The sequence below is a fragment of the Schistocerca piceifrons genome, chromosome 11 (assembly GCF_021461385.2).
Source record: "Schistocerca piceifrons isolate TAMUIC-IGC-003096 chromosome 11, iqSchPice1.1, whole genome shotgun sequence".
Lineage (NCBI taxonomy): Eukaryota > Metazoa > Arthropoda > Insecta > Orthoptera > Acrididae > Schistocerca > Schistocerca piceifrons.
Genome location: NC_060148.1, coordinates 71,896,496 through 71,914,970, shown reverse-complemented (window position 1 = coordinate 71,914,970; position 18,475 = coordinate 71,896,496). Strand labels below are relative to the sequence as shown.

Below are 18,475 nucleotides of genomic sequence, written 5' to 3'. Positions count from 1 at the left end.
CTCCTGGGGAGCGGACCGAGTGGTCCTTCTCCGCCTCTATCTCGCCTTAGTGCGCTCGAAATTGGACTATGGAAAGATAGTCTACTGCTCTGCTCGGCCGTCTATTCTTCGGCGTCTCGACTCTATCCACCACCGTGGATTACGTTTAGTGTCTGGAGCTTTTTACACCAGCCCTGTGGAAAGCCTTTATGCTGAGACTGCTGAACCTCCACTGTCCAATCGGCGAGCAGTCCATCTGCGTCGTTATGCTAGCCATCTGTCTTCCATGCCTGCTAATCCAGCCCATGTCATTTTTTTCGACGCCTCCTTTGATGTAGGGTATGCAGGCCGCCCCTCCTCCCTATCACCACCGGGAGTCCGCTTCCGTCAACTGCTCCATTCTCTTTCCTTCCGCTTTCCTAAAACCTTCTTGACAACTTGGGGTACAGCACCGCCTTGGCTCCGTCCCCGGATCTGCCTGCTCCGAGACCTTTGTCGATTTCCCAAGGATGGACCCCTTCACTTGTTTATCGTCGGGCATTTGCTGCTCTATGTGCACAAATGACGGGACGCCACATTTATTTACACCGACGGCTCGAAAACATCGTTAGGTGTAGGGAGTGCCTATATTGTTGGCGACACCCCAAATCACTTTCGGCTTCCCGACCACTGTTCGGTTTATACTGCGGAGCTTTACGTTGTTCTCCAGGCTGTCCACTACATCCGCCGCCATCGGCGGATACAGTACGTTATCTGCTCAGATTCTCTCAGCTCTCTCCTCAAAGCTCTTTACCCTGTGCACCCTCTGGTCCACCGGATTCAGGACTGTCTGCGCTTGCTCCACCTGGGGGACGTCTCGGTGGCGTTCCTCTGGCTCCCGGGACACGTTGGTATCTGCGAAAATGAGGCGGCCGATGTTGCAGCCAAGGCTGCAGTCTCTCTTCATCGGCCAGCTATTCAATCGATTCCCTTCGCCGATCTACGGAGCGTTTTATGTCGTCGTGTTGTTCATTTATGGGACGCGCATTGGTCGACACTTCCCCAAAATAAATTGAGGGACGTGAAAACTCTTCCTTGTGCTTGGACCTCTTCCTCCCGAATGCGTCGTCGGGTGGAGGTAATTTTAACTAGACTCCGGATAGGGCACTTTTTTAGCCATCGACATCTTTTAAGCGGCGATCCTCCCCCACTCTGTCCCCACTGCTCTCAGCTGTGGACGGTAAGACACCTTTTAATTGAGTGCCCGTATTTTAATCCGTTACGCTCCCGTCTACAGCTGTCGCCTGATATATCGTCCATCTTAGCAGATGACACGCGCTCAGCCGATCGCGTTCTCGAATTTATTAGTGCCAGTGAAATGACTTCAGTCATTTGAAGCTTTTTTTGGGTCAACCAACCCCTTTGTGTAGTGGATTTTTAAGCCTTCTTTCTGCTTTTAGTTTCTCCAATTTTCTGACTTTCGTTCCCATTGCTGCTGGTTTCCGTTTTCGGTTTTATACTGTTTCCTAAGTCACAGACCGGGCGCTAATGACCATAGCAGTTTTGCGCCCAAAAACCAAAACAAAAAAAGCAAAAAACAAATTACGTGAGCATAACGAATGTAAATACAACAATTTGCAATAAACCTGTCACGAGTACTCACGACGGACACTTTCACCCAGAAGCCATACTTCCCCATTCATCGCATCTTTCAGAGCGATTCTTGGCTAGGTGCCTTACCAGGATAGTTCTCATACTTTTCTATTTAGTCTTATTCCTTCCAGGCCGTCATCGTAAGATTCCTATCTCGCCGTTTCTCCTCTTACAAATATTGTTCTTCAAATATGACTCAATGGCCTTGTGAAACCTTTACATAGTCCGCAGCTAGTGGTTGTGCGGTAGCGTTCTCGCTTCCCACGCCCGGGTTCCCGGGTTCGATTCCCGGCGGGGTCAGGGATTTTATCTGCCTCGTGATGACTGGCTGTTGTGTGATGTCCTTAGGTTAGTTAGGTTTAAGTAGTTCTAAGTTCCAGGGGACTGATGACCATAGATGTTAAGTCCCATAGTGCTCAGAGCCATTTGAACCAAACCTTTACATAGATATCAAAACATACGGTTGATGACAATCTTACCACCGATATACGGGTATACAGAATGTCTTATACCAGGCGAGGGTGTTCCAGCCTTCTGACTGCCTACGCTCTTATCTTCGCTTCCAACGTTACCGGCACGTAGTGAGGTTTCCCGGACAACACTTGACATACCCGTACTGGATCTGTGCAATACGCTTTTACATTACAGGTATCTGACGCAGATATATTTTACGGTGTTTAAGTTGGAATTTCCATCACCCTTCTTAGCTAAGATAAAGAACTAGAGAATGTTACGCATTCTGTTCGGTCCGCCAAGAAGCGAGCAGTATTGCTGGAATAGTGCCGAACATTACTTCATTCTCTTCAAAAACTAAATGACATTCTAAGCTACGTATATTGTCTGCTCGTCCCTTCTTACGATTTAACTGCAGGGTTCAGATCACGGCAGGTTAATTGAACCAGCTCGCTGGTACGGGTAACGTACGGCGCAGAACGTATCCTTACTGCACTGCAGTCAGCTCGGCTGCCGCTCCTCGTGAAACGCGACTCAATGAGATCCCAGCAGAAGCGGAATAACACACAGTGTAATGTTTACATCCGGTTTACTCTTACGATGATCGTAGAATAACGGCCAGCTGATGTATTTGATACTGTAAATTGCAGAGCTTCTCATGGCAGTCTGGTTCACTTAAAGAGCGAAACCGGGCAGCAAAACACACTCAGTGCGACCGGTGGCTATCGTCGAAAACTCGCACAGCCGTCCCGGACACACGGCTAGTCGCTGCTGAGCCGACGGACACGGGAGCACCGGCAGTGGGGACCCGGCGGCAGCCAGACGGCGGCGCTCTGCTGTTCCCGCCAGCAGACCCAGCTGCAAGCGAGGCCGGCCGGAGTTGCCGTCTGCACACACTGAACAGTTCTCGGACTCTTTCCACACACGAGGAAGCGGGGTATTTGCGGAAATTGGGATAAACAGGACACTGGACAAAAGGAAACTATTCTGCATATATGACTACATTGCTTTACTAAAATAAATAAAAACTAAACTTCATACACATAAAGACACATTCTAACAAGGCACTTCAAAACATGCTTGTAATTCCACTGCTTCATATGATAATTCATTGCTTTTTCCAGAAACTGACTACAATTGAAAATACTGAGAAGCTGATAGAACGATTTCTGACAAATGGACGATAATGTAGACATCAAAAATAAGCAAACAGTTCAGCTACTGTACGGCGTGCACTGCTACTAACTTGGTACTTATCAGAACAGAAGACCTAACAGCTTTCGAAAGCTTTGACTAGGTTTGTAGCAGATTGCAGAAATCCTTGCAGGTGAGATCTTCATAACGAGTCTATAACAATTGCTTCAACAGTTTGTCGTAAAACGGTTTTCCTAACAATCCAAAAGGAATTCACAGTTGAAAATACTCTTTCCACAACAGCATTTGTGCCTGGTAAAGCACGAGCAAACCTCACATGCGTCTCTATATTTTTACATGAAGTACCTGTACTTTAAAGTGTATGGAATACATCACACCATCTCTCAAGAGTTTTCAAATTAGCTTTTTTCCCATTCCTCAAGTTTATGGGATACAATTTTGTTCAGCCATCCTGTCTGAACTCAAATGTTGCACATCAGTCTACTGTCTTAAGAATTTCAGACAATTTAAAAGTTAAGCCCAAGAAACGGAAATTTTCAGTGTCACCCAATGAAACTATTTCAGAGGATGAAACACACAAGTTCTTCCCTTCTCTAAAAAAGTCACAAAAGTGTCATCCTTTACCAAGTCAATTAAAATCGAAAAACTAACTGAAGTTTGAAGTTTACCAAATTTCCTGCCACAGATTTTTTTTCTTTAAGCAGCTCTAACTCTTCACCTGAATGTGTAACTGAAATCCTGGTTGTTTCAAAGTTTTGGATTGAATCTGAAAAGATTTTCATTAGCTTTGTGTGAAATGAAGGCAAAGACATGTCCGTGGATTCTCACAAAATTTGCACCAATGTAAGACACCTATCCTGAGACAGAAAATAAGATCTCAGAGGTTTATACAGATCAATAACTCTTACAACTTCCGGCAACAATACTACCTAGAACTTGTTTGTGTTCAGTATCAACGAAATCACAGAAGGATTTCAGTCTCTCCACACGCTGGGTGTAAATGTGAAAGTACTGGAAAAATTTAATTCGCTGTTGTTTCTGTGTGAGTGGGGAGAATTTGTGCACTCGACCTCCGCTCTGTACCACGTGGACAGCAGAATGGATGCCTTCAGTGCTCATCTCGAGAACGCTGTTCAGTTTGCAATAAACATTGTTTGTTCCTGCCATCTTGTGCCTACCAACGTTGAAACTCCAATTATATGCACGAAATGTGACAATCTCGTAAACTATATTTTTCTTTCTTAAAATACCCAGACTACAGCTAGCTAATAATGCTACCGTTTCTCCGCCATTGTTCTGAAGAGAGATTACGTTGCACTGACCAACTTTCTGCACGAATGAATTATCTAGCTAGAATCGGCACCAGCTTCCAGGTTTTGTCATTTGATGCATCATCAGCCATCACAGGCAGATACTTTGCATCTTCAAATCCTGACTGAACTTAACGTACTGCGTAAGGCCATAAAACATTCACTTAGATGGATTCGCATTTTGACCCAGAACATGTTTCTTCTGAAACAGGTCTCGGATGAAAAGAACCATGCAGTCCTTTAACGGAAAGAACGTGTGTGTTTTGCGGTAGCGATGCTTTAATCTTCCTCTGTTTGTAGTTCATTCGTACTAACGAAGCAAGAAGTTACACTGTCAGTTCCCGAAGAAACTGCACACAGGTGCTTCATTTTCTTCGTGTGATGCGTTATATCGGCAAGCCATCGATGTTTGTTCAGTGGAAAAAACTGAACGTCGCAACACACATTTTACCTTCGTATAGTCGTGGTTTCCTTCAAAAAAGCGAACTCGTCTTCCACGGTTTTAGAGCAAGACGAGTTTCGTTTCCCCGTTTTAACGGGCTCAAGCTAGTTTCACACAACGGACAACAGAGAATGGAGCGCACTGAAGCAAGTTTGCCGAATCTAGTGTTGAAACTGCCGCCTGCTTCTCATTGTTCTCTCACAGTCCGAAGACATCGTGTCGGTCGCATCTTCTGCAAATGTATGTCATCTGCCAGTGAATAGCTAGTTCGTAACTGCAAGTACAATTGCACATTGATAGCCCTGTAACGTTCTTTACCCGAAACTTGTTACATCCGTCCGTTATTTCTGCAGTAGTAAGTGATGGATACGAATCGCGAAGCTCACGCCTGAGTCACTTTCACCGAGCGTGATGACGGGAAATCTTCTGTTCACACCTGTCCTCATCCTGTGACCAAAATACAGCTTCTGTATTCAATCTTTGAATTCTAGACAAAGCAAGACTCACGAAAATGTTAAAAAAAAAGACATGTCTGTCATGCGAAATTGACGTAGAAATAATTAAAAACACAAAATGAAACAAAATGTCACTTATGATTACGAAAAAGCTGGGGCATTTTGCCTCCCATTGGATAGTCAACGGGACACAGAACGAAAAAATGGCCATTCCCATTAAAGACGGGGCTTCTGGTGACGCTAGCCTAGGTCCTAGTGTGTACATGCCTTAAAATGGCTTCTACATGCGACACCTCATCGGAAAGACAAAAACAGAATTTCGCAAACTGCTTTTCGGTCTCGTGGTTACATGTTAAGGCCTGAAACGCATTTGCTGCCCAGTTAAATATGGCACCAGGAAAAGAGCTGTTACGTTATCTGATTTAGTCTGTGCAACTGCTATTCCTATGTACGTAGACGAGGTGTAAATAGTTGTTCTAATATTTCTACTTGTCCTTTACTGTACAAAAAGCCACTCCGTCCATATTACCTGAATTTTTTTAAAAATAAGAAAAAGCCTCTCAGCCTAAGCATGTTTGAAAACCGGATGCGTTTACATGGAAGCGAAAATCGATTGCGGAATTGGAAAACAGGCAACTAGAAGCGGTTTCCAAAAATAGATTCTTAAGGCTTCACATAACCACCCGGAAGAGGTATCGGGAAGTCGACATAAGAACGTCGGTTTTTGGAACGCCATGCGTAGGGGGTGTGTGCTGCCAGCTCTACAGCATGGTACGAGGGGGAGGGATGGAGGCAGGCGGCCCGGCAGTGCCGACACCGACGTAGACGCCCCGCTGGCCCTGCTGCAGCCGTTCCTCGCCTGCCGCGGGCCGAGCTGGCAACGCCGCCCCGTGACGTCAGAGCTGGGTGGGGGCAGCCGCGCGCCCCGGCTGTCGGTGCGGCCCAGTCGTGACGCAGCAGCCGTAAGGAGAGCAGAGCGCCGCCAGAGCATCTCTTCTCCGCGAGAGTTCCAGGGGAAGGTGAGGCGGGCAGCTGGCCTGTGCCGGAGTTTCAGGGAGCTGTGGATGCTGTTCTGCACGCTTTTGTCTGGCTTGTCGCCAAACTCACGGCAGACCTGCTCCTAATCCATTGTCGTACTTCAATTATATAAAATAGAATTGTTGCCAACAAACGAATGGCGAATTGTGTGTTAAATTACCCTGTCGGGTGTTTAATAATTCGCTGTTTGTTATTTGCCGTAATGCTACAGTCATCTGATCGCTGAAAGCTTCCATTAGAATAATGTGGAACGAACGGAAAATAGCGCCACATTCCGTCGGGCATTGTTTCGATGTGCCTGTAGTCCCTCGCAGGTATACGTTCTGGGTGTTGACAAATTTTTAAATTCAGATAAATGTGATAGCTCGAAATTAATAACGTCTGCTATCTAACAACTATGCTCATCAACACATTCATCAGCAGCTGTCCATAATAATAATAATTATAATAATAATAGTAATAATAGGCATCACTTCTCTGCAAAGAGGAAGAAATGGTTTTGTTGATTTTGTTGTTTTGTCCATAATTAACTAGTTTATGGCAAGAACGGTATAATGTTTGAGCTTCCACTACCCTCCGTTTCGCGTTTTTTGTGTAAGTTTGAGTTTTCGTGGTTTTGTAGTTTTTTCGGCAAGGTTCCTAATTCATGTGTCGTTAGTTAACTAATAAACTTCTGGGCCGAAAATCGTGCGTTGTTACGTTGCATCAGCTTACGGTTATAATACGCTTCCCTGTTGGCTTGTAGTCACGCTTGATTTCGTCACTTTCTGTGACAACGGATTTCGTCTTGAATGCCGTAAATTCTTTGCGGCCAACTTTTCCAGGTAATTTTCTTTTCTGTTGGCACTTAATACACGTTCAATAGAGTTCATGTTGCTACTCCACTGGAAAGCCGATTTGTACACAGCAGACGGCCAACTCCAGACATATACAGCCGTTTGCGTAAATGATTAAATTCATTTGGTATCATTTGCCGACAAGGCGATTTAACTAGAACACAAGTGAGGCGCTAAGAGCGGTAACGGCCAAGAGCACTTAGTCTTCGACCCCCTATATTTAAGTGAATATCAGAGAAACCAGTGACAGCTCTCAGTGTTCAGATATAAGTACAATGTGGCCTAACAGTACAGATAAACTGACCCAACAGATGTCAGAAGCATGAATAAATGCTGCTAACAATCGACGATTAGGTGCTTCATGGTTCTCAGCCCCACAAATGTATTACTGTACGATAAATTCCAAAACATCTCGTTCAGAATCTCAGAAAATAAGTTTGTTTTTTTTTTCCCCTCAGTATAACATACGCTGATGTCCGATCTGACTTTACTGTGTATAGTGTGTATCTGTGGTGTATGCTGCCGCTAGCGGGATTCATGGCGAACGTAGATAAATTTGCTGCCGAGTGCTACCAAGTGGTGTAATTGACGTAACAAGTAGTTGTTCATCAAACCCTATGTATTTGGCCGGTAGGGAATTAAACGTCACGCCAGTTGCGGATGTGCAGAAACTTGTGTAAGGCCCGTTCCCACAAAAAAAAACCACGGGGCTGGGCCTCGGTTGCCACGTGCGTCGCTCTGTTGCACACGAACCGGTGCCGCGCCGCCAATCACAGAACGCTCTGAGCGTGACGTCACTCACACAACCCCGGGCCACACGAACTTTCGCCGAAGCGCTCTGGCGTAGACCCGGGGGCAGGTGTGAAACACTTACCATCCGATTGAAAGGAAACGGTTCGGTGAAAAAAATTTTATTCTTCTGCGTCTTACGGCCTGATGCCTTTTTTCGATAAGGAACTGAATTTCTTTTCGTTATTCGTCGTGGTTGCGTGCTCCATCGTATTTACGTAAACCATTACACGAATTTTTAATGAGCTTTCAGAGGTGAACAGCCATTGTGTGGGCTTTGCCTATAGTTCATTTCACGTAATACATTATTGCGTATGAAAGATATTAAGCATACCGAAATGGTTTCTAAAGTTGAGAGCAGAGCGGTAGCTATCACCGTTCCCGAGATACTCAGTGGTTCGTCGGCGGGCCGCCCGCCATGCGGCTCACACTTGGCCCTGCTCCTCGTCAACCACGTGGCTGTTACCGGCCCCAGATTTCCTAAACGGTTCAAGAAATCGAAAACCTTTTTTTTTTTTTTTGCGAATAATAACTTCAAATGACTCCATTATTTGGTCGCATGATAAATATCCAAAATTTATTTACCTATCGAGATGTGAAGGTAACTACAGTTTTTCAGCATGGATCGATTTAATTTTTTAAACGGCATTTGATAACAAGTGAAATGAGAATTACAGTGACATGGAACACTTTAATATTTACAATACTCTAGATTGACGTACAGAAGTTAAACAGAAACTAATTTGATGGTATGTCATAAGATGTAATTTGCCAAGTATCTACAGCTGTTGATCCTTTGGTAAGTAATGAATCCTTTTTTCTTGCTGCAGTGTACTTTATTTGCTAAAGACGCGTTTTGCCCTTTGCTTTAAGGCATCTCTGGTGGAATGTAGAATGATTCAGTTTGTTTTGACATGTGACGCTTGTAGGTTATAAAAGTTAATCGTATTTTTGTGTGAAAAGGTAATTACTTACAGTTAAATAGTTTTTGGCGGAAATCTGCGTTTCTTCTCACATGGTCAACACATTTTTGTGTTCACTCTTTTTTTTCCTGTCAGCAGCTGTTGACATTTTACCAAAAGCTGTAATTTAAGGTCGTAACTACAGTGTGTTCAATTCATGTCTCCTGTTCTTTCGTTTGTGTACATGCTGGCAACCTAACGAATTATATGCTGAAAACTAACGTTTGTTCTGTTCAGTGAGAGTTATAGAAAGTTGGAAGTGAATGCAATAATTGTCAGAGTGGTTGAAAAGTTTGGTGTTCAGCTGATTTCAGTTTTGGTTTAAGTGTTTTGTAGAGGAGTTCATGTAAGAGTAATTCACTACTTACATTAACAGATACAATAGTAGAATAACATTTCAAAGGATGATGATTATTATCAGAATACTAGCACCCAACCCCTTTGTCCCTACTCTTCCATGAACCCTTCGAAAAATATTTAAACAAAAAATCGAAAATCAGCTGAACATGAAAACTCTTAACTACGCTCTGGCAGATACTACATTCACATTCAACGTCCTACAACGCACCCTAACTACACACACACACACACACACACACACACACAGGGAACAGACTTCAGTTTCAGCATATACTTCGTTAGGTTGGCAACGTGTAGATAAACAAATCAAACGAGACATAAATTGAACACACAGTAGTTAAGACTCAGAATCAATTTTTTGGAAAATATCCACCGCTAGTGATAGAAGACTAACTGTGCCCCACACCAAATGGCGCAAAGAATATTAAAATAGTGAAGACAGGGTGTATACGTGGACAAGGAAAAATAATTCCCGGATTTCCCGGTTGAAAATACACTTTTTCCGTGTTAAATGACAGTATACTTTTCCTCGGCACTGTAAAACTTGTCAATATGTAGAAAACGAAACCCAGGGGGGAAAAACACATTCTGGAAAGATGTTTGATGTGCAGCAACATGTACGCTGAATTTCTTCGTTTTACAGAGGTATAAATTCCAATTGCGCCAAACACTGCATGTTACTTTCCGAAGCAATGAAATTGCGACGCGCTTTTGTAAGCCGCCGGCCGCGGTGGTCTCGCGGTTTTAGGCCCGCAATCCGGAACCGTGCGACTGTTACGGTCGCAGGTTCGAATCCTGCCTCGGGCAAGGATGTGTGTGATGTCCTTAGGTTAGTTAGGTTTAAGTAGTTCTAAGTTCTAGGGGACTGATGACCACAGCAGTTGAGTCCCATATTGCTCAGAGCCATTTGAACCATTTCGTAAGCCAGTCATAGCTCATATCACGTGATCTCGGCAGCTGATGACAGCACACGACACGTAGTGTAGTCAACCAATAGCAAGATTACTCTTAAGTAGCGCGAACACACAAAAATAAAAGTTAATGGTTTAAATTAATATACATAGTTTTGCTAGAAGGAAAACAAAGCTTTCACAAATAATATTGGTCTCGAAGATTAATAAGCTGCAAGAGAAGATAAGCTTCCACATATAATGCTGATCATTTTGCGCGTGTTACTTCAAGGTACATCACACAAATGTGCCAGTAAAATTTTTAATAACGACGTAAATGTCTGATCTTTGGGGCTCGATATTCTTCCAGATGGTTGTCCTCAAAGAGTTGATTTTTAAATGAGTCAAACGCTCTGGTATTTAAGAAATTCATCGTACATTCTCGCACATAGTTCATCTTGCGTAAAAGGAAATTTAACACTTTTCAAACCACCATTCGCAATATTTCCCCGTGACCTGTTAGGAATTGTTTCGTTTCAGCAGTTGCCAGAGAGCGCCGGATAACAGGCGTCACTGCGCCTGCGCAACTACAATGACGCAGGAAGCCCGCATGTAAAACATTAAAAGATCTTTCATTATGTCATAAAACAAACCACACATCAAAGGATACTTCAGGAGCATCGGAATTTCGTGAACTAAGCTAAAATGCATAATTCGGCTTAAAGTGCACAATCGTATGTCCAGATTCGGATGTAAATTTTCTTGAGTACCACTACTGTATTATCTCAGGTTTGGTTCTTTATTATGGCATAATGCCATACGAGATAAAAAATGGAAAACGTGCACTTGAAATGCAGCGAACAGTTGAAACTAGCCAACAATGTGAAATTTAACGCTTCGTTTCAAATAAATTGACTGCCTCAGCGCAAAATATTAATAAAAGCCAAATCTCTTTAGCAAAAAGACAAAAATGACTTCATTGTTCTGCAAGGTGATTAATGCTTGACTGTCTGAAAGGTGGAAATAAAACGCGAAACTAACATATTTTAGCCTTGCGTAATTATGCGAACATATTTCAATTCATTTGGTAGCTCCCGGCCACAGAAATCCGTTTTGTTTTCATTTAGTGTGAGAGCAATAAACGAAGAGGAAAGTGTGAAATCACTAAAAGTAAACACGGGTCACGTGGAGACCACCCACCTCACCACTACAACTCAGACTGCTCTGTGCATCAGCCCTGTATCTGTAAGATATTTCCGAACCGGGACAATGTTAGACAGTGGCGCCCAGCCACACATCTGTAGCCAGCAGCAGCAGAAGCTACTACTCATAGGCGACTCAACTGGGCATGCGCAAGAGCCCGCCTGGAACTGCTCACGTGAATCAAATGTAAACAGCTGTCATGTCACGCGCGTCGGAGGCAATTTGTTGTTAGGAAGCACTGCATATTCTTCCTAAAGCCTTCGACACACTTTGGTTGGCAGACGCTTGTATGAGCACTGTGTTTTGTTGTGTGGCGCATTTCCTTTGCGACTTAAGTTTTATTTTCGTTTTTTTCTCTCGTTTATGTTTTTTTTTTTTTTTGCTACAGCATTATTATGAAGAAGCGGGATACAGTAATATCCTTCGTTAGAGTATTGGTTCTTACCAGTCAAAATCACGAAAATTTAACTGGTAACTAAAATGAGGAAAAGTTCCCGGAATTCTAGAAAATTCCCGGGTTTTTCCCGGATGTCTCGGGTCGCATACACCCCGAAAGAAAAAAAATTAACGTGAATATGTGCTTATGTCGCAGCTTTCACTCAGTTCATAGTCTGTAGAAATCAAACCTGCATTTGGATCGGACTTTCTTAACTCTTGTGGAGGAAGGTGTGCAGTATACTGCTGCATCCATTTTCAATAAGCTACCGCTCGAATTCAAAAATCTTAGTAGTACATCACGCCCTTTCAAATCGAAAATCAAGTGTTTCCTCATGGGTCCAGTCCTTCTATTCTATCGAAGATTTCCTTGAAAAATTGAGGTGATTGTTGTTGTATTGTTGATTGGCTTTATGGATTGACTTTTTCGCGTTTGTTAACATTTTATTTCTGTCATCACTTTTATGTTGTAATTTCATGTACTGACAGGCTCCATGACCTTGGAGATTTGCTCCTCAGTTTGGCCCTACGGAGCTTGAAGTGTAAACAAAAAAATAAACAATAAGAAAAAAAGTCTGTGTACTGCCAGTGCATTCTAAAGTCATGGATAATACGTTACCATTCATTGTTTGTTGTTTCATGAAGGAATACACGTCTTACGGAAAATGCTACAAATGGCAGAGTGGCCAAAATGGTTACTAACCAGTGTGTGTGTATACGACCTGGGATATCAGAGAAAAATCCGGGAATTTTTTCATCCAGGAGAAAACCGGGGAAAACCCGGAAATATTTTAGAATTCCGGGAATTTTTCATTGTTTTAGTTTTCAGTTAAATTTTTATAACTTAGATTGGTAAGAACCAACGCTCTAACAAAGGCTATTGCTGTATCTCGCTACTGCAGAATAATACTGCAGCAATAAAACGTGAACGAGAGAATAGAAAACGAAAATAACACTTGAGTTGCGAAGGAAATGCGCCATGTACAACATAAAAATACAGTGCTCATACAAGCGTCTGCCAATAGCAAAATGTGTGAAAGGCTTTAGGGAGACCTCATGGCAACAAATTGCCTCCGATGAGCGTGACGTCACAACTGCTTACGTTAGATTCTTCTGAGCAGTTGCGAGCGAGCTCAGGCGCAGATGAGCCGCGTATGAGCAGTACCTTCTCCCGTTTCTGGTTACAGAAGTGTGGCAGTTAGTTGTATAAGCAATAGCAGCAGGCAGCCAGGTGCTACCCGGAAAAATTTCACTGAGCTGGCACATTCACGCATGCGTAACAGCTCCGGGTCTAGGGGACGTGTGTCAAACAGGTCCGGGTCTAGGGGACGTGTGTCAAACCCCGTATCTGTCCCAGGCAGCAATTTCGGGGGGGGGGGGGGGGGGGGTAAAGTTCATATTCTTGACGAAAACGACATAGTTTCTCAAAGCGCCTAGCATCCAGCACACATATGATTTTGAAATGCATCACTGTAGGATTTTGAACATTTTTGAACAAATAAGTCGATTTCTGAATGAATCATAAGTTGAATTTTTGTATGCGTGCGTAGTGTACGTGATGTGTATGCCAGGGGAATCGCCGTCGCATCTAGAAATAAACTTTCCTGGAGACAAAAGGGGACAGGGCTACACAAGCTGGGCGGAACAAAGCCGAGAACAGGTGAATGCCAATCGCTGTTTATATGGTTGACTAGGATTGCGAATGATCAGCGTTGTTACAATTACTACCGAAATCCATAGGCTGAGACTACCAGAGTGGAAATAAACGAGTAACAGGAATAAGACGTAAGAAAGATTACTTATCTTCTCGGTCTATCCATGAAAAGGAAATGTTGACAGGAAAGTTTTGGTCAGACCGTTACACTAGTAAGGGCCAGTCGTACAGTCCCCGGATAGCAGCCGCTAAAGCTGTATTCTGGTAGTGGCGCGGAAAACGCGTTGTACGAACGCGTAATAACGCCTGACCGGAGAATAAACGTGGCATAACTAAACCGCTGATTGCGGTAGGGTTAGCGGAGTTAACCGGAGAATAATTTTTGAAACTGGCAGGAATAGTTACAAAATAAGTGATAACAAGGTTGTTTGTTCGGACGAGGAAGGAGAAGAAACAGGGACATCACAATTATTACGGAAAAATATGACGATTCCAAATTTATATAAAGTTTCGTACTACTACTATTCGATCTCGTGCGTGAGAAGCTAGAGAGTGTGATTGAAATGTGTAACTCTTTCCTAACACACAAACGTTTTGCTTGTAGGTGGCCTAATAACGAATTTGATATTGGTACTTTGTGAATTACATAATGTCGTGTTTTAAAAATGCCAAAACATCTTGTTTATTTGGTGTGTGTAAAAACTGCTGCAATATTAGGCAGGCCTACTTCGTCTCGCAGACAGTGACAAAATACGCGTAATCAGATCGATAAACCACACCAGTGTTGGTTACTATTTGTAGTAACAGCTTTTTCAGTACTAGACAGCGACAGGTCGTTTTCTCATGTAGCAAAACGTTTGACGAACTTTGATGAGGTAATAGATTCTCTCCCAGAAAAGAAAGCACGTCATGTAAAGCTGTAGCAAGAGTAGGGAGAAAAATGCTAGGACTTACGGATTGAAGAAATATGTACTGTCTTGCTTGTCTCTTGTCTTTACTGGCTTTATGTATCCTATATATAATTTTATGTCACAAAACACAAAGTTGTTGGCTAATAAACAATAAAGACTACAAATTTTGCAAAGAGTTCTTGTTCTTCGGGTTACAAATAATCCCAGCCAATATTAATTCCGAGTTTTTTTTAGGAGGGGCAGGTGACACAGCACAGGAATTTTAATTTCCACCGTCTTGAATATAGTTTGGTGGCTTCCATTACACAATATTCCACGTTTGAATTTCTCAGAGCGAAATACTGCGACGAGCGACAGAAAAATGCTGTGTGAAGAGGCGTGGCATTGCACTTTGGCACACTGCTGACCAAATAACATGTCTCACATTTCTTCGAACACGTGTGTTCTATGGATCAGACCCTTCAGAAAGATGTGCGCTACAAAATGAACATTTTTTGAAAATATGAAGAAAAAACTCTTGTATTACCCCAGTTCGGAAATATCGTAGATACGGGGGCTATGCACAGAGCAGTCTTGAGTTGTGGTGGAGAGGTGGGTAGTCTCCACGTGACGCATGTTTACGTTTTAGTGATTTTGCTGTTCCCTCTTCGTCTATTCCTCTCGCGTCAAATGAAAACAAAACGGATTTTTTTCTGTGACCGGGAGCCATCAAGTGAAATAAAATATTCACATAATTACGGAAGGCCAAAATTTGTTATTAGTTTCAGACTATTTTGTTTTCACCTTTCTGACAGTCAACCATTAATCGCCTTGCAGAACAATGAAGTTACTTTTGTCGGTTTGCTAAAGAAATTGGTCTTTATTAACTTTTTCCTCAGAGGCAGTGAACTTACTTGAAACAAAGTGTATGTTTCCACATTATTAGCTAGTTTTAACTGTTCGCTGAATTTCAAGTGCACATTTTCATCTTCTAGCACGTTTGGCATTATGCCATAATAAAGAACCAAACATGAGATGATACAGTACCGGTACTCCAAAAAAATTTCATCCGAATCAGGGCATGCAAATGTGCACTTCAAGCCGAATTATGCATTCTAGTAGTATTCTCTAATGCTTTTTTTTCTTTTATGACATAGTGTAGGATCTTTCAATGTTTTACACATATGAACATTCGGGCTTCCTGCGTCATCGTAGCTGCACAAGCGCGGTGACGCCTCTTACCTGTCGCTCTCTGGCAACTGCTGAAACGATCCTATATCTAACAGGTCGCGGGAAAATAATGCGAATGATTGTTTGAGAAGCGTTACTTCATAGTAAATTTCCTTTTACGCAAGATGATGTATGTGCGAGAATGTACGATGGATTTCTTAAATCACGGAGCATTTGATCTCATTTAAAAATGAACCCTTTCAGGACGACCATTCAGAATAATTTCGAGCCCAGAAGATCAGACATTTATGTCGCTGTTACAAATTTTACTGGCCCGTTTGTGTAGTGTATCTTACAAGTGACACGCGCTAAAATAAGAAAAAAAAGAAAATAAACATTATATGTAAAAGTTTAACTTCTCCTGCAGTTTATTAATCTTAGACACTAATAGGTGAAAGCTTTCCTTTTCTTGTAGCAACACTATGTATGTTAATTTAAACCATGAACGTTTCCTGTTTGTGTGTTCGCGCTACTTGACAGTAATGTTCCTGTTGGCTGCCTACATCACGTGTCCTGTGCTCTGAATATCCACATCGACTGGCGAGATCACGTGACACGAGCTATGACCGGCTTTGAAAAGCGCATTGCAATCTCAATTTCAATGCTTCAGAAAGTAACATGCCGTGTTTAGTGGCATTCGAATTGATACTTTTGTAACACGAAAATATGCAGTGTACATCTTGCTGCGCATCAGCCATCTTTCCGATAAGTGTTTTTTTCCCTAAATTTCGTTTCCTAAAGTGCCAGGAAATTCTACGCCGGTGTATAAAACCACAACCATTCAAAGGATTGATAAGTTTTGCAGTTTTGAGGAATAGTGTAATGTCACTTAACACGGAAAAAAGTGTGTTTTCACCCGGCAGAAAGTTTATTTTTTACCGGAAAATCTGGGAATTCTTTTTCGTTGTGCACGTATACACCCTATAATAATCTTCATCATTTGCTAACAGTCGCCATAAGAAAACTGCGTTAGTCATAACTTTTCCCTAACCTAAGGCCGTTTGCAGAAACTAACAGATATATACACAAATACATCACAAGTATATGTGGTAGAGGCTACATTAAACAAAGGTTCTGGCAATAAATACGCAACTGACGTACGTAATGAAGTGATGTTATTTGCTGCTGGGCTTCATTAATAAGAAAAACAATTCGTCTGTGTGTTGATAGTGTTCCACAGTAATCTATCCCCTGCAGGCCTCTTCATCGCCACGTAATAACTTAATCCTACATCCATTCTAATCTGCTTGCCATTGGCAAGTCTCGGTCTTTCCCTGCATTAAGCCTCCATTACCAAACTGACGATTCCTTGATGCTTCATAATATGCCCTGTCAACCAACTCCTCTTGTAGACAACTTGTACCATAATTTCCTCTTCCTCTAATTCAGTAACTCTTCTTTAGTTATGTGATCTTCGTATCTTATCTTCAGCATTCTTATTTATTATCACGTTTAGAAACCGTCCGTTGTCTTCTTGACAGAACTGTTCATCGTCCATGTTTCACTTACATAGCTGAAAGAGGCTACGCTCCACACAAATACCATTATGAAATACCACTCAACCATTAAAATTTATTCGATGTGGACAAATGTTCTTTTTCAGAAACGCTTTTCTTCCTACTGACAGTGTGCATTTTGTATCCTCTCTACTCCTGCTTTCTCAATAACTGCTTCCCTTCAAAGTCATTGGAGTTTGGTTTCTTTACAAGCTGTAGATAATCTTGCGTACCTGTTTTTTACCACTGATACCTCCGGAGCTTCAAAGAGTGTCTTAATTTTGTCAAAACCTGTCTCTAAATATGCAGATGCTATAAACACAGGTTTGCCTTTCTTCAGCCTATCTAATTAGCTAAGTGGTAGGATCAGTATTGTCTCTCGTGTTCAGACATTTTACAGGAATCTAACATTGCGTTCATATCAGTTCGTATAGCCTCTCTCCCTCTCCTCTCTACATACTCCTTCCGCCATATAGCCTTCTCTTATTTGCTTAGTTCTGGGTACCCAAATGAGCTTTCGGCAGTTGCTTCTCCTTTGAGCAAAGTTTTCTTTCTTATTTAATGTCGGCACCCAAGTTTTCCAAGTGCAAAATCGCTTTTGCGATTTTCGACTCTGTCAGCGTATTTTTAGACATCTCTGTTCCCCGTGGTCTACTTTATTTGCTACGTTTTTATATTTTTTTGTTTATTAAACATTCGTGTTTCATCCAAAGATTTAAACTGTACCTTTTTCCGATTGACATTCTCTGCTGCATTCACCACTTATTCTCTCAGTGAAGATATCTATTCGTATTGTAATCGATTCCTTTCTCTGTTTCAATCAGCCGTTGCCTGTAACATTAACGAAAAACTCTGCGCCTTAACTTATTCAGGTTCCACGTCCTTAATCTGCTTCCGTTTACTATCATTTTGCGTAGTTGTAAACTGCAGTCTGTAACCAATAAATTATCGTCTGTGTGCGTCTGTACCAGGAAATGGCTTACAGTTTAAAATCTGGTTCGAAAACTCTGTTCCAAGGCCGGCCGTGGCTGCCAAGCGGTTCTAGGCACTTCATTCCGGAACCGCGCGACTGCTACGGTCGCAGGTTCGAATCCTGCCTAGGGCATGGAACCTCAGATGTTAAGTCCCATAGTGCTCAGAGCCATTTAAACCATTTTTTCTGTTCAAACTATGTATTATTCTTTCATGGTTATCGAGCAAAGTGTTTGCGATCATTACATTATGGTCTGTGCAGAATTGTATCAGATGGATTCCCCTTTCATCCCT

General features: G+C 42.4%; 1 protein-coding gene across 1 annotated transcript in view; it reads left to right on the top strand.

Moving 5' to 3' along the window:
* The first annotated feature begins 6,384 nt into the window (after positions 1-6,384).
* The window catches only part of LOC124719969 (ankyrin-1-like), a 64,692-nt gene continuing 52,601 nt past the window's right edge, over positions 6,385-18,475 (top strand). The window contains exon 1 of the mRNA XM_047245187.1: positions 6,385-6,445. The gene's annotated coding sequence lies outside the window, so the exon portion shown is untranslated. The remainder of the gene's footprint in view (positions 6,446-18,475) is intronic.